We start from the raw sequence: 16,500 nt of genomic DNA, 5'->3' as shown, positions 1-16,500 counted from the left end.
TGTAACGGTGTAACTGCTGATATTCTGCCATAACTGCCAGACCCTTGGCTCAGTCCTAATGTTACGGGGGGCTGTCTGATAATAACTTAAAGGAGTATCAGACAGTCAGGGTCCACCGTGCAAAGACTCTGCTGCAGACTATGGCAGAGTGCAATACCTCTGTTAACTCACAGAAGGATATAATAAGTAAGTCAAGCAATTCCTCCCTTACTTGGAGGGTGTGTGGAATGATCTCTGTTAATAATCACAGAGACAAAGGCAATGTGTGCGAAATGGCACCTACCTAGGTCCGCTCTTCTAGTGGTGCAAAAGAGACGAACAGCAGCGTAAGCCACACAAAGCTCCTACCTGCGTTCGCTCCACTAGTGTGCGAGGACACGAACCACTAGATATGGCACCTGCCTAGGTCCGCTCTTCTAGTGGTGCAAAAGAGACGAACAGCAGCGTAAGCCGCACAAAGCTCCTACCTCTGTTCGCTCCCCTAGTGTGCGAGGATACGAACAACTGCCAGACGCAGTATAAGGAACGTTACCCTAGCGGCAACGTCCACCTACGAGTCGAACCACAAGGCCCAGCCAGACCATGTGCCTCAGGCACCTGCCTATGTCCGCTCCCCTAAGAGGTAAGGATACGGACAGCAGCCGAAGCTGTAAGGTATAAGAACGCTACCCTGCCGGTAGCGCTCACCTAGCATAGACAGAGGAATGCCTAGAGGAACGCGCACAGAGCGTCTACTCTTATGCATGAACCAAGAGGACTGAGCGCCATGCGGCGTGTGTCAGGGTCTTATATAGACTCTGTGCCTCATCCAAGATGGAGGACACCAGAGCCAATCCGCTGCCAGAACGACAGGAGTGACATCATGCTGGCCTATCACCGAGCAAGGCATCACAAGCACATGACCAGCGACCAATCGGCATAGAAGGTGTCAGAGACATGTGACCTCGTGTCAGCGATGATGTCACCCGCACATGTGCAATGGCTCCAAGATAGGACTTAGTCTCCGGCGCTCGCACATGTGCAGTAGCAAGAAATCTGGACTTAGTCTCCAGCGCTCGCACATGTGCAGTAGCAAGAAATCTGGACATAGTCTCCAGTGCTCGCAGCAACCGTAACAAGATGTTAATGTAGCTTTCCGACCTTCCCCACGGACACAAACTTTTTTTCCTTTTACAACACGCCTGTTCCCCTTTCCACCAGCATCTGTCCTTTTGCCACTCATTTTGTTAGCGACAAGATTGGCCACTTAAAATGTGGTAGCAAAAATTGAGAGGTGGTGTAGATTGCAGACGTGGTCTAGCTTTATTGACAGCTGAAGAAACAACACTGACTATCCCTGACAATGCAACTATGGCCCTACAACTGGCAGCACTCTGCTATTAAAATAGCTTTGCAAAAAAGGACAGCAGGGTACAATGCAGAGGTGGTGTAGAGGAAAGGAAGCCTCACTTTCTATCCCTCCTAATGGTGAAATGCAGCAAGGAACTCCCTGAGCTTAGGTACACAGACGCTGTTATCTGAAGCTGTATACAGCGTTTCCATGGACCTGACTGTCACCTATGGCTCTGAGCCCGAGAAAATGAGCCCTCAAAAGGGCTGAAATAAACTTCTGTCCCTATTCTGTAAAGCGCTGTGTGTATAGTTTACACAGAAGGACCGGCGACAGGAACTGCGTGAGCGGTGACTGTCACCCAGACGCAGAAGGCAGATAATGGCGCCGTGAGGGTAAATGGCCGTATTTATAATGCAAGGACATGTGACATTCACAACCTATGACACATGCCCTTGCTTGTCTGGCAAAAAGTCCACTTAGCTGTGTCTGTGTCTGGGATTGGCTGACATGCTGGCCCGCCCCACTACACGCGCACTTAGGGAAGAAAAATTCTCTCAGCAACACAGATCTAAACCCCGTCCTCCCCGCACACTATACGCTGAAATTAGATAGTGTGAATCACAGAGTGACTCACACTATCTATTACAGTGAAAAGCCAGCTAGTAATTAGCTAGGCTTTTTGCTGATAGAACCATTCTCGAACGTAACTCGAGCTGCCGAACTTTTAGCAAAAAGCTCGAGTTCTAGTTCGATCTAGAACACCCCCAAAATCACTTGCGAAAAACACGAAATTGGCGAACCTCGAACCGCGCTCAACTCTACCAACGAGCCCTGCTGCAATACACTATTATGTATAGCCTGGGCTAACGAGATCCAGAGGTGGGGCAGATCACGCTGCTGGAGTGGTCTCAGATCAAGGACCAATGCACCCTTCTGCACAGTTTCAAAATGGGGATGAGGATGTTTAGCGCCGATGATGCCATTATCAGCATGATAATTCCGGTCATCTACATGCTGGAGCACACTCTAAACAGTATTCGGAGTCAAGTGGTGGGACAAGAGGAAGGGGAGGAAGTACAGGAAAAGTCATATGCGGAAGGGATAACAAGATCTACAAGGTCCAGACGGTCAGCAGCACCAAGGCGGCAGGCATCGGACGGTGGGGAGAGGGATTAACAAGGCAAGAACAAGAAAAAGACATACCTAAAAAATGGGATCACCACTTAGGTGATACCAAAACCTTGATACCAAAACCTCAAGGAGGGTGCAGCAAAAAATGTAATGTCTGCCCTTGAGAAAGCTACTAAGAGGTAGCGATACGCGTGGGGCCACCCATATCTGGTCCACCACCCTTCCTTTGCCCTGCCCCGGATGGTTTTTTAGCATTTTTTGCTGCACCCTCCTTGAGGTTTTGGTATGTCATCCTGGGGGATTTTCCTTAGTTGCTCTCTGGGCTTTTCTTTATTATTTCAGCCCGCTTGCTTGATTATCTAAAACTTGTTTGAAATGCCTGCTGGGTGTCCTGCTCAGGTCTTTGTGAATTTGTGAACTGTACAATTTTTGATCTTGTTCATTTATTTTCTGCTGCTCACTTTGCCATGGGCCAGCCAGTTAATTTCGTTTGAGTACCTGTGGGATCCTCGGCATAAGCTGCTATTCTATTTTGTGGAAAGTCCTCTCCTTGTGGCACAAATATAGGGGTATTTCAGGGTTTGTTCAATATTGATTACAGCCTATTGGCATTGGACCAAGAATATACATTTTTCAATGTGGGTAACTCTCAAGTGCATTAGTGCTTTTAATTGATTTTAGATGTCCGTATTTGTCTGTGTGTATTCGTTTATCGGTATTTTTTCACTTTCACTATGTGTTTTATGTGTGTTCTATTGACAATAAAACATTGATGATTCTTAATAATACTTCATAAGTGGTGATCCCATTTTTTAGGTATGTCTTTTTCTTGTTCTTGCCACGTAACGCAGTGTACCTAGGAGATCCCCGTGGGTGGTGCCATCCCACTGTCTGTCTTTCCCGAGAGGGATTAACAAGGGTGCATGGTAGCCGCCAAACTATTGAGGAAGGTGCAGGAGCCCAGGAAGAAATGGAGGACGAACTGGCAATGGGCAAGGAAAAATCACCAGATGAGGGAGACCTTGATCACAATTCTGTTGTGCGAGGTTGGGGGAAGAGGGCAGAGGAAGGAAGAATTATTCTCACCTTGCCGCCAACAACACAGCAAGGACTTGTTCCTCCTGGATGCGCAAGACACATGAGCGCCTTCTTGCTGCACTACCTACATTATGACTCTCAGGTTGTCAGAAGTCGAAGTAATGCTGACTACTGGGTTGCCACACTCTTAGATCCCCGGTACAAGACAAAATTTGGTGAAATAATTCCTGCCATAGAAAGGGATGCACGTATGCATGAGTATCAGCAGAAGCTGATACGCAATCTTAGATCGGCTTTTCCACTAAATACCAGTGCTGCACAGAGTGAATCTCACATTTCTAACTTGCCAACCATGGGACTGTCGAGTCATCACTCAAACCATACCAGTAAAACCGTATCTGGTGGTAACAGCAATTTTATGTAATCGTTTCATGAATTTTTTTACACCATCCTTTGCAAGGCCATAAGACACAAGAAGTCTGACACATAGTCAATGCCTAGAGTGGATGATACAGGAGTATCTCCAAGTGAACATCGATGTCATGACTGTGCAACTGGAGCCTTGCTCATTTTGGGCTTCTAATCTGGAAAACTGGCCTGAGCTCGCCACTTACGCCTTGGAGATCTTGTCGTGTCCCGCAGCCAGCGTTCTCTCGGAACGTGTCTTCAGTGCTGCTGGGTGTGTGCTGACAGATAAGCGCACGCTTCTGTCCAGTGATAATGTGGACAGACTAACGTTCATCAAGATGAACAAGTCATGGATCCGCAAGGACTTTTCTACGCCTGTGTCATCCTGTGGAGACTAAAGGCTTGTGGATTTTTGAATGTGCTTCTGAAAATAACCATTTTGTTTGCAACTGTGGGAAAATTGATGCCACTTAAGTGGTGTCTGTGGCCAAATTTGTCGAAATTATTTCTGCCATAGAAAGGGACGCATGCAGGAGTATCAGCAGAAGCTGTTACACAATCTTAGATCAGCTTTTCCACTAAACACCAGTGGTGCACAGAATGAATCTCACCACTTTGTCATGGCTAGGAGGAAATGGTCTTTTACTTGTCCACATCTGAGGGACCAAGGGCTAGCTGCTGTGCTGAGACAGCGTTGAGTAGGGTGTCCCTACAGAGTTGCAAATTTAGTCATATACAAAATGAGTGGAAAAGGCCAGATGCTGGTAGAAAGGGGAGCAGGCGTGTTGGAAAGGGAAAAAAAAATTTGTGTCCGTGGTGTTGGTGGTAAAGCAACAGTAACATCTGCTGAAGAAACACCATCTGTTACTGGGGAACTGTCAGATTAGAATAAGGTGGTATATATCCCAATCGCCAGTCGGGGTCCACCGTGCTCCCAGATGGAAAAGGAGATGCTGGCAACCCGAAGGTTAGGCGGAGGATACAGAGCTGAGTGGCTCTGAAAATAATAGGAGCCTGACCTAAGTTAGATGACACAGATGATCAGGAGACTGTGAACCCTGTTAGCGTCACAGGCCCCACACACTTATCCCAGGAACTCCCTGTTAACAACACAGGGGCCCTGGGGTACGCTGTCCGTGTGCGTAGAGGGCACACCTGTGGACAGTAGGCGCAGCAGCAACAGGCCAGTTAATGCCACTGGGCTGCACTAGCAGGACTGGTAGGACAGGAGCTGGCCATAACCGTGCCGCGTTACCAAGTGTGGTGGCATCCAGCACCGACGCCCTATCCCTGCCTACCTCTGTCCTAAAGCCGCAATGGGTTCACCACATGGAGGTGTGCTCTCTCTGAGCATAATAGAGGACTACGCACCTCCATGTTGTCTCCAGCCCCTTTTATAACCTGGGTCCGCTCCAACCCAGGGTGGACCACAATGCACCTCCAGGAGCCAATAGCAGAGTGCCACGTCATCAGTGACATAACCAGTGGCCTATCCGAAACTGCCACTTCACTGATGACCTCATGGCAGCCACGCCCAAAACACCTCACCAGTCATCGTCTGACGAACGTGCAATGAGGTGCCAAGTCATAGGGGCGGGCCTCTGCGAGCCAGTCGAGTGGCCACATCATCAGGACACCTGATTCCCTCTGGCCGATCAGGGCCTGTCACCTCAAGGACATGGCCAATGAGGTCCTTACCGGACCTAGCCTCTGAGCATGCTCAGTAGCCTGAACAACAGTCTCAGAAAACAGACTATCAGCTTGAGCATGCTCAGTAGGCACAACACAGGACTTAGACACGGCACGGAGTCCAAGTACCTGTGCAAAGAGGCTTTTCGCACTAAGTGTGGGAGCATGCTCAGTAGCCCGAACTGATGACTTAGCCTCAGGAATGGCACAGTCAGGCTGAGCATGCTCACTAGGCGAAACACTGGACTTGGGCTGTGGCTGGGGTAAATCGGCACACGCATGCACACTAGCCGCCTCTCCACACTTAGACGTGGAGGAGGAAGCAGCCAGCTGGACGACCAAAGGCACGGCCAAAAATGGCAGCCGACGCCTGGGCGCAACTGGAACCGAAGCAGGTTGCTTGCGGCTACGGCAGCACCGATTCGTAACACCATCTTCCAGCCAAAATAAGATAAGATGTCTACTTCTTCCCGTGGATAACCTGATATGATCCCTTTGTTATGGACATGAGCATGGCTACCAAATGTAGATGAGGCATCAAAAGAGCAGGTGCTTGAATGGATCTCAAGTGCTCCATCAAGTGGCCTCTCCTCCACCTCAACTTCAATATCCCAAAAACTCCATTCCTCTGTGCTGTCACCCCAATAACACTTGCTTCCTACCAGCTGTCAAGTCTCCACCCGCCCTGCTGAGTATGGGGTAACAGAGATGGTTGAGTCTTCAGAGCTGTTCAGTCACACTATAGCCTGGGAATCAGAGGTCTGCTCCAAAGCTGCAGTGAGTCCAGACAAGGAAATGATGTGCACTGATGCCCGGAAGCTTTGTGAGTCGGATCCAGGCCCAGATGAAGAAGGTTCTGAGTATAATGTAGACCCTCATTCCCAAACTGTAACTCCTCTTGGTGGAGACAATGGGGAACATGCTGATGAGACTCAGATACCTGATTGGAATGACAACTTTACTATTCGGTCAGGGCAGGAAGAGGTTGGCTTTGAGGAGTCAGGACGAGGGGAGTGAGAACACACAGGGTGATGATGAGGTTGGAGACCCCACTTACTGTCAACCCACAGTCAGCCAGTCGATGAGGTCAGCAGAGGAGGTGGAGGAGGATGCTACTGACAACGAGGTTAGGTTGCGCCTTCCTGGACAGAGATGGAGTACTGGAAGCACGTCAACAAGTGCATCCTCAGCCACATCTCTGCCTCTGAGCAGAAGTTGTGGTGGCTCTGCAGGTCACATGGGCTGTAAGCCTTGCCTAGCCTGGGCCTTTTTTGACATCTGAAAGGATCACCTAACTCATGTCATCTATAAAATTTGTCACCAATCTGTAAGTAGAGGCCAAAAACTCACTAGTTTGAGTACTTCGTCCATGAAACGTCACATGGATATGAAGTGATAGGGTGAGGGTGTATTGATTACCTTTATCCCCTGTGAATGCAAGATGCTTATTTGCCGTTCATTGTATGCATTGTTATTCACATGTAAAAGGGTAAGAGTGTATAAATGACCTTTATTCACTGTAAATGCAAAAGGCTTATTTACTGTCTATTGTATGTATTGTTGCTGACCACCCACAAGGGGCTGCTGTTTTGCATCTGCCTTTGACTGTTTGGTCACTATAGCAACAGCAAAACGGTCTTCGGCTGTGGACTTGGAGATCGGAGGAGGTGCTGTATGTGAGCTGAAGGAAAAGCGAAAGGTGTGCATAACAGAAAGGAGCCACCGCAGTAACACTTAGGTGGATTGTGAGGAGACTCGTGTTGGAGTTTGGTGAGGAGGACCGTAACGCGTGTGAGCAGCATCCGGTGCTGGAGACCGCCATTCTTTAGTTGCTGGCTATACTGATTACCGTGAGAGGATCTTCAAGTCTGTATTTATGGTAGCTGGACACCACAGTACCCGGGTACGGTAGGCTGGGGACAGGACTGCATGCACGCAACACTTTGTTTTGTTAACAAAAACATATCTGTTCTGCTTAGGCCGACTATATAGACATTAAGACTTGCTGACTCTGCTCTGTCAGTTACAGTTAAAATCTTAAAGGGACAGTGACACATGTTTGAATTGACTGTTGCTTTACAAGATTTCCAGGACTGTGTTGCTGAGCTGTGTGGTTTGCCTTACCACTTTTATCATCTGCCTTATCTGTGAGGCTTCAGCAAACGAGGGCATTCAGGGGGGTTAATGGGTTTTGTTTATGTTTAGGTAGATAAGTTGTAAGCTCTTGTGCTGCACCACTGGTAGGTCGTGTTTGCGCGCACACACACACACACACACACACACACACACAATTGCTCCTGCTACCCAGAGGGATTACAAGGTATTAGGCGACTGTTTAGACAGTCCCTTAATTAGGCAAAGGTTGGTGAGAAGGCGGTATAAATCGCCATTACGAGTGGCGCAGCATAGGGGTGTAGGCTTTTTGCCTTGTGAATATATTGTTCTATTCTTTCTGTTTTATGCATGGTTTTTATTGTTTGTTTTGGTAAAGTTAAACAATCATTTATCAACCCAACTGCCTAGAGTCCTTTTCCTGGTGCGTGGTTTTGCTGCATACTGGGGAGCCCACCCTGTACACGACTTTAAATAAAGCATAAGTCGCAGTGGGAAGCTCACTGTGCTACAATGCGGCCTAGCGGGCTGGGGCAACCACCGTCTGCCCCATCAAGTGCATCTGCGTGCTCTTCATCCTCTGTGACTGTGGGGACAGCAGTCACACATGCTTTTGGACGCAGACCTTCCACCTCTTTACCTAAAACAGTCAGTGTGATTGGCAGGTCGTCAGTTGTTATGGAAGTGGAAACAGCTGCTGGTGTTGGGCTCTCTGAGACATCGAGACCACCACCTTTGGATGAAGGCAACATTATATCTACGCCTGCACCTTCCTCACAGATTGTAACTGCAACTAGTCCAGCCAAATTGGCTACAAGAGGTGGAGAGGTGGAGTAGCTTTCTTGACAGCAGTGATACGTCACTGACTATCACTCACACTGATACTATGCCCCGAAGAATTGCCTGCACTTTTTGCAGTTAAAAATTGTCTAGCAAAAATGGAGAAGTGGGCTTTGTTTGTGGAAAGCAGTTGTACATCACTGAGTATCACACGCGCTGATACTATGCCCCAAACAATTGCCTGCACTTTTTGCAGTTACAAATTGTCTAGCAGAAACAGAGAAGTGGGCTATGTTTGTGGAAAGCAGTGGTACGCCACTGAGTATCACACACGCTGATACTATGCCCCAAGGAATTACCTGCACTTTTTGCAGTTAAAAATTGTCTAGCAGAAATGGAGAAGTGGGCTATAATTGTGGAAAGCAGTGGTACATCACTGAGTATCACACACGCTGATACTATGCCCCAAAGAATTGCCTGGACTACCTGCAGTTAAAAATTGGCTAGTAGAAATGAAGAGGTGGGGTAGTTTTCTTGACAGCAGTGGTACGTCACTGACTATCACACACACTGATACTACGCCCCAAAGATTTGCCTGGACTACCTGCAGTTAAAAATTGGCCACTTCCTGTTCCTGCGCTGAGATGTGAGGAGGGAGAAGAAGCAGCTCCATACAGCCCCTGCAATATACAGCGACCTACAGAAGCAAACAGCACCCTAGACCAACATAGAGAGGCTGCACTGAATTACCAGCTGTCAGTGCATGGATCGTTATCTCCTCAGAAGTGGAGGAACACCACTCAAGCCCAGAGCAGAGCAGAGGGAGGAGGGGGTAAGTGGAGATAACATGGCGCCGACAGTGAGGAGGAAGGAGGGGGAGGAAGGAGAGGAACCACAAGGGCAGCTGCAGCAATGTGCAGGAGGCCAAGATAACAGAAGAATTCAGAGTATGCAGTGTGGTACAGAGACATTGGGCTTGGGGGAAAGATATGAGATTGACAACAAAAGGCTGGCAAAAGAAGTGGCAGATCATTTGACAGCAGAAATCAGAGAGGCAATAGCAGCCTCAGTGAAGAAGGCTTTGGCTGCGCTGCAGGAGGATGTGGTGCACCATGATATGAGACTGACAGAGGTAGAGCAAAGAGTTTCTGATGCTGAAGAGAATATGACAAGATTGGAGGGCAGATTTAAGTAGCTAAACACTAATGCTCAGCTTATGAAGGATAAAATAGAAGATCTTGAAAACAGATCTAGGAGGAATAACTTAAGGGTGGTGGGTATGCCTGAGACAGTGACAACAAAATATTTGGACTCAATCTGTGAAAAAGAATTACCCCAGGCTTTAGGCTTACCACATAGCTGCCGTGTAGAAAGAGCGCACAGAGTGGGACCCATAAGGGAGCAAAGAGATGGTCACAGTAACAATGATAATACCTCCAAGCAAGGTGAAATGTCCAGAGCAAGACAGGTTATTATAAAATACCTGGAATACAAAGATAAAGAAGAAATTCTACGGGCCTTCAGGAATAGGAAACAGGCACTATGCATTCAGGGACACAAGATTCTATTATTTGGCGACTATTCGGCAGAAGTCACACGAAAAAGAAAAGCATTTAGCCAGATCTGCACTGCCCTCTATCACAAAAACATTAAATTTCAGCTTTTATACCCAGCAATACTAAGAGTAAGAGGAGCAGATGGGGTCACAAAGACTTTTCGTGATCCTTCAGAGGCGGAGCGAGAGCTACTACAGGAGGGGAGAACACGGCGTCAGGAGAGGAATGGAAAAGAAGGGACTTTCACTGATCCGAAACATGCAGATCCTGCAAACATAACATCTGCAGTTAGACCCGACAACGAGCCAGAGTGGAGTCAATCGAGATCCAGACCAGCCAGTCCGAAGGAAAAGCGACAGATGGCGACTTCAGCTGGGAAAAGAGGAGGAAGAGGCAGCAGCTCATGAACAAGCAGGCAAGACAAGGACTTAATTTAGGACTGCTGAATGGAGCCGTATGGTGACAAATGTGCCTTAACTCTCTAAAGACTCGCCTACCTCCTTTTCTCTTTCTTCTTCTCTCTCTCTTTTTCTTTCGCTCCCTTTTTCTCTCTCTCTCTCTTTTTCATGCTTATCACTTTTTCCCTTTTATCATCTACTAATGGTTTGTTTTTTTTTTACTCTCTCTTTTTCTTCTCTTAATGACGGTTTTAGGAGCTTGATAAATTTATAAAGGCTGTTTAGGGGCAAGGAGTTAATAGCCAATAGAGGGGTAGAGGTGACTTAGTGGGGTGGCTTCATGGAGAGCTTGACTTGAAGCAGGGGTTTGAAAGGAGTCTCAATCATCTCAGAAAAAATGGAAGACGTTAATTGTATTTGTAAAGTTGGGGATGGGAGGGGTGATATGCAGTTGGGGGAGGGGAGGGGAGGGGAGGGGAAGAGAGTTGGGGAATCCATGCGACACGGCCTGAAAAAGGAACTGTTGATTTTGGGGATTATGGTTAAGCTCATTACGATTACGTGGAATGTTAAGGGACTGAGATCGCCGCACAAACGAAATATGATACTACGTCATCTCAAGAAGCTTAAGGTTGATATTGCTTTATTACAGGAGACGCACTTGCAAAAGGATGAGTTCTTCCATATGAACAAGATGTGGGTGGGAAGGGTATATGGGTTGGCCTCAAAAGGTAGGAAAGCAGGGGTTCTTATTTTGATCAATAAAAACTTTGCACATGAGGTGGAAACACAAGATTCAGATGAAGAAGGAAGATACATACATATAAAGATTTCAGGTACTCAAGGCACTTTTAGTATCCACAAGATATATGCACCCAATACGGAACAAAAGGTTTTTTTTTTTTAAAAATATAGCTAAGAAGATTTTGCTGGATGGGGATATATGTAAATTGGTGGGGGGAGACTTCAATACAGTGGTTTCTCAGGAAGAAGACAGGAGGAGTCAGGGGAAGCAGGGGAGGAACACTGAGGAGTCGCTGAGAGCATTGTTAAATACAAATACACTACAGGATTGCTGGAGATTATATCACCTGCAAGAGAGAGAATTTACACACTATTCCCACCCACACGACTCTTGGTCAAGGATTGACCTTTGGCTGACAAGTGAGAATTTATTGCAGAGGGTAGAAGAGATAGTTATAGAGACTATGGTAATATCGGATCATAGCCCAGTGGTAGTCAGTATAGCTGACAAAGTTCAGAGAGGACAGGATTATATATGGCGCTTCCCCTCATTCTTGACTTTGGACGAGAACTTCCATAGAATACTGAGAGAATGGTGGGTGGATTATACATTGACGAATCAGGAGCACAGTGGGGAAACACTATTGTATTGGGAGACGGCTAAGGCAGTTTTGAGAGGAAAAGTGATAGGATATACGACAAAGGCGAAACGACAGGCACAAGTAAAGTTTCAGGAGGCTAGCCGGGCAGTCAGGGAAGCATATACTGACTTCTTAGAAAAACCATCAAGGGTGACAAAAGCAAAGTGGGTGGAGGCGAAGGGCAATTTTGAGAACTGGGTAGAAAGGAAAGAAGGTATGTACAGGACACAACAAGAGGCAGAGTTGAATCGTTTTGGGAACAAGGCAGGGAAGTTATTGGCAAATCTGGCAAGGGGACGACGACCGATGACACATATTATGACACTGAGAAACGCTGTGGGGAGTAAAACGACAGATCCCAAAGAGATAAACGACATTCTTGGAGACTTCTATGCAGGTTTATATAAAGAGGAGGGGTTAGATGATAGGAGAGAAGGAAATGAGTGGTTAAAAGAAACAAAAATGCCTACGCTCACGGAGGAAAATTTACAGGCTCTGAATAAAGAGGTGACGGAGGAGGAGGTGCTACATGTTATAGGAGAGTTAAAAACGACAAAGGCCCCGGGACCAGATGGCTTTAGCGGCAGTTTTTTCAAAATTATGAAGGATCAAATCTCACGTATACTGACAGAGTTATTCAATAAGATAATGGACGGGGAAAGAATATCGGGTACACTTAATACAGCCTATATAAAGCTCATTCCTAAAGGAGGAAAGAATTTAGAAGACCCATCTAGTTATAGGCCCATCTCGCTGATTAATCAAGACCTAAAAATTTTAGCGAAGTTGATGGCAAATAGGTTAGTGGCAGTATTGCCAGAGATTATAGATCTCCCCCAGGCTGACTTTGTTAAAGGACGTTCAGTGGTGACAAACATTAGGAAAGTAATGCTAGCAATTTATGTAGTAAAGCAGAGGAGAGAAGGGGGGGGAGGGGCATCCAGCCTTGATCACCTTGGACGCGGAGAAAGCCTTTGACAATGTGAGGTGGTCATGGCTGGAACAGGTGTTAGATCACCTGGGCTTACACGGAGCTTTTAGGAATTTTGTGAGGGTCCTTTATGCAAATCCTCAGGCAAGAGTGAGTACCCCAGGATTTCTGTCAAAAACATTTCCTTTGATGAAGGGAACCAGGCAAGGATGCCCGATGTCACCACTATTGTTTAACTTGGCTATTGAACCACTGGCTAGATGTTTGAATGAGGGGGGGTGGTTTGAAGGGATCAAGGTAGGGAGGAAGTCATTGCACCCAGCCTTGTTTGCTGACGATATAATCCTGTTCATGAGCAAACCTAAAACGCAATTGAGTAGAGTCATAGAACAAATTGAGCAGTTTGGGAGGTTAGCAGCGTTTAGACTTAACAAAAACAAATGTGAAATTCTCTTCTTGGACGGAAACAGAGCGGAGGGGGAGAGGGGTGCATTATGTGACATTCCAATAGCTAGAAATACAATTAAATACTTGGGAGTACAGGTTGGGAGGACCATATATTCATTAAATTATTCCCCTTTGATCGAGAAAATTGAACGTGAACTGGAAGGTTGGGCAAATTTGCCGTTGACTCTTCTGGGAAGAAATCACCTAATAAAAATGATGAGCTTTTCCAAGCTTCTCTATCCAATGCAGACAATCCCATTGCTTCTTAAACACTCGGATGTGAACAGATTAGTATCATAGTATCATAGTTTTTAAGGTTGAAGGGAGACTCTAAGTCCATCTAGTTCAACCTGTAGCCTAACATGTTGATCCAGAGGAAGGCAAAAAAACCCCCAATGTGGCAAACAAGTTCCAATGGGGAAAAAATTTCCTTCCTGACTCTACATCCGGCAATCAGACTAGTTCCCTGGATCAATACCCTGTCATAAAATCTAAAATACATAACTGGTAATATTACATTTTTCAAGAAAGGCGTCCAGGCTCTGCTTAAATGTTAGTAGTGAATCACTCATTACAACATCATGTGGCAGAGAGTTCCATAGTCTCACTGCTCGTACAGTAAAGAATCCTCGTCTGTGATTATGATTAAACCTTCTTTCCTCAAGACGTAGTGGATGCCCCCGTGTTCCAGTCGCAGGCCTTGGTGTAAAAAGATCTTTGGAAAGGTCTCTGTACTGTCCCCTCATATATTTATACATTGTGATTAGATCCCCCCTAAGCCTTCGTTTTTCCAAACTAAATAACCCCAAGTTTAATAACCTGTCTTGGTATTGCAGCCCACCCATTCCTCTAATAATCTTGGTGGCTCTTCTCTGCACCCTCTCCAGTTCAGCTATGTCCTTCTTATATATCGGTGACCAGAATTGTACACAGTATTCTAAGTGTGGTCGCACTAGTGACTTGTACAGAGGTAGAACTATATTTTTTTCATGAACACTTATACCTCTTTTAATACATCCCATTATTTTATTAGCCCTGGCAGAAGCTGCCTGACACTGTCCACTAAAGTGAAGTTTACCATCCACCAATACACCCAAGTCTTTTTCTGTGTCTGTTTTACCCAGTGTTCTACGATTAAGTACATAATCATAAATGTTATTTCCTCTACCCAAGTGCATGACCTTACATTTATCTACATTAAACTTCAATTGCCACTTCTCAGCCCAATCCTCCAATTTACATAAATCTCCCTGTAATATAAAATTATCCTCCTCTGTATTGATTACCCTGCAGAGTTTAGTATCATCTGCAAATATTGAAATTCTACTCCGCATGCCCCCAACAAGGTCATTTATAAATATGTTGAAAAGAAGTGGGCCCAATACTGACCCCTGTGGTACCCCACTATGAACTGAGACCCAGTCCGAGTACGTACCATTAATAACCACCCTTTGTTTCCTATCACTTAGCCAGTTTTTAACCCAGTTACACATATTTTCCCCTATCCCCATTATTCTCATTTTATGTACCAACCTTTTGTGTGGCACCGTATCAAAAGCTTTTGAAAAGTCCATATACACAACATCCACTGCATTTCCCTGGTCCAGACTTGAACTTACCTCTTCATAGAAGCTGATCAAATTAGTTTGACAGGATCGATCCCTCATAAACCCATGTTGATACTCTGTCATAAGGTTATTTTTCTTGAGATACTCCAATATAGCATCTCTCAAGAAACCCTCAAGGATTTTACCAACCGTAGAGGTTAAACTTACCGGCCTATAATTTCCCGGCTCAGTTTTTGTCCCCTTTTTGAATATTGGCACCACATTTGCTATGCGCCAGTCCTGCGGTACCGACCCTGTTATTAAGGAATCTGAGAAGATTAAAAATAATGGTCTATCTATCACAGAACTCAATTCCTGTAGTACTCTGGGGTGTATGCCATCCGGGCCCGGAGATTTGTCAACCTTAGTGATTTCGAGGCGGCGGCGTACTTCCTGCTGGGTTAAGCAGGTAATATTCAAGTGTGAATTTATAGTATCACTGGTCATGTCATCTGCCATGGCATTTTCCTGTATAAAAACCGTAGAAAAAAAGTCATTCAGCAGGTTGGCTTTACCCTCATCCCCTTCCACCATTTCACCAAGACTATTTTTAAGGGGGCCAACACTATCGCTTTTCAGTTTTTTACTGTTTATGTAGTTAAAGAATATTTTAGGATTATTTTTACTTTCTCTCGCAATGAGTCTCTCTGTCTCAAACTTAGCTAACTTAATTTGCTTTTTACATATTTTATTTAATTTTCTATAATTATATAATGCCTCATCACTACCTACCCTCTTTAATTCTTTTAAGGCTTTCTGTTTTTCTTTTATTGCTTCCCTTACAGCTCTATTTAGCCATAGGGGTTTCCTCCTATTTCTAGCATGTTTGTTCCCATAGGGTATATTTTCTGCACAAGCCCTATTCAGGATGCTCATAAAAGTCTCCCATTTGCTTTGTGTACTTTTATTACTTAGTGCATCATCCCAGTTTATTGCACTAAGATCATCTCTCAACCGTTTAAAATTTGCTTTCCTGAAGTTTAGTGTCCTTGTAGCCCCTCTACTAGACATCTTACTAAAGAATACATGAAAACTTATTATTTTGTGATCACTATTCCCCAAGTAACCCCCAACTTGTATATTTGATATGCGGTCTGGCCTATTGGTTAGTACAAGGTCTAGTAGTGCTCCCCCTCTTGTGGGGTCCTGTACCATTTGTGAAAGGTAATTATCTTTCATTGTTATCAAAAATCTATTTCCTTTGCTGGAACTGCAAGTTTCTGTTCCCCAATTTATATCAGGATAGTTAAAGTCCCCCATAATAATTACCTCTCCGAGACTCGCTGCTTTATCAATTTGCTTTATGAGGAGATTCTCTACCTCTTCCATAATATTCGGCGTCTTATAACACACCCCTATCAGTATTTTATTATTCATTCTCCCCCCCCTTATCTCCACCCATAGGGACTCTACATTCTCAGTACCCTCACATATGTTGTCATGCAGGATGGGTTTTAAGGATGATTTTACATATAGACACACACCTCCCCCTCGCTTATTTGTACGGTCATTCCTGAATAGGCTATAACCCTGTAAATTAACAGCCCAGTCATAGCTCTCATCCAGCCATGTCTCTGATATCCCCACTATATCATAATTTTCTTCCAACAATATTAATTCTAATTCCTCCACCTTATTTGTGAGGCTTCGGGCATTAGTGTACATGCACGTTACGTATGACTCTG

Source organism: Anomaloglossus baeobatrachus, chromosome 3 (assembly GCF_048569485.1).
Source record: "Anomaloglossus baeobatrachus isolate aAnoBae1 chromosome 3, aAnoBae1.hap1, whole genome shotgun sequence".
In the NCBI taxonomy this organism is placed as follows: domain Eukaryota; kingdom Metazoa; phylum Chordata; class Amphibia; order Anura; family Aromobatidae; genus Anomaloglossus; species Anomaloglossus baeobatrachus.
The sequence above is the reverse complement of the archived record's forward strand: the minus strand, read 5'-3'. Positions refer to the sequence as shown.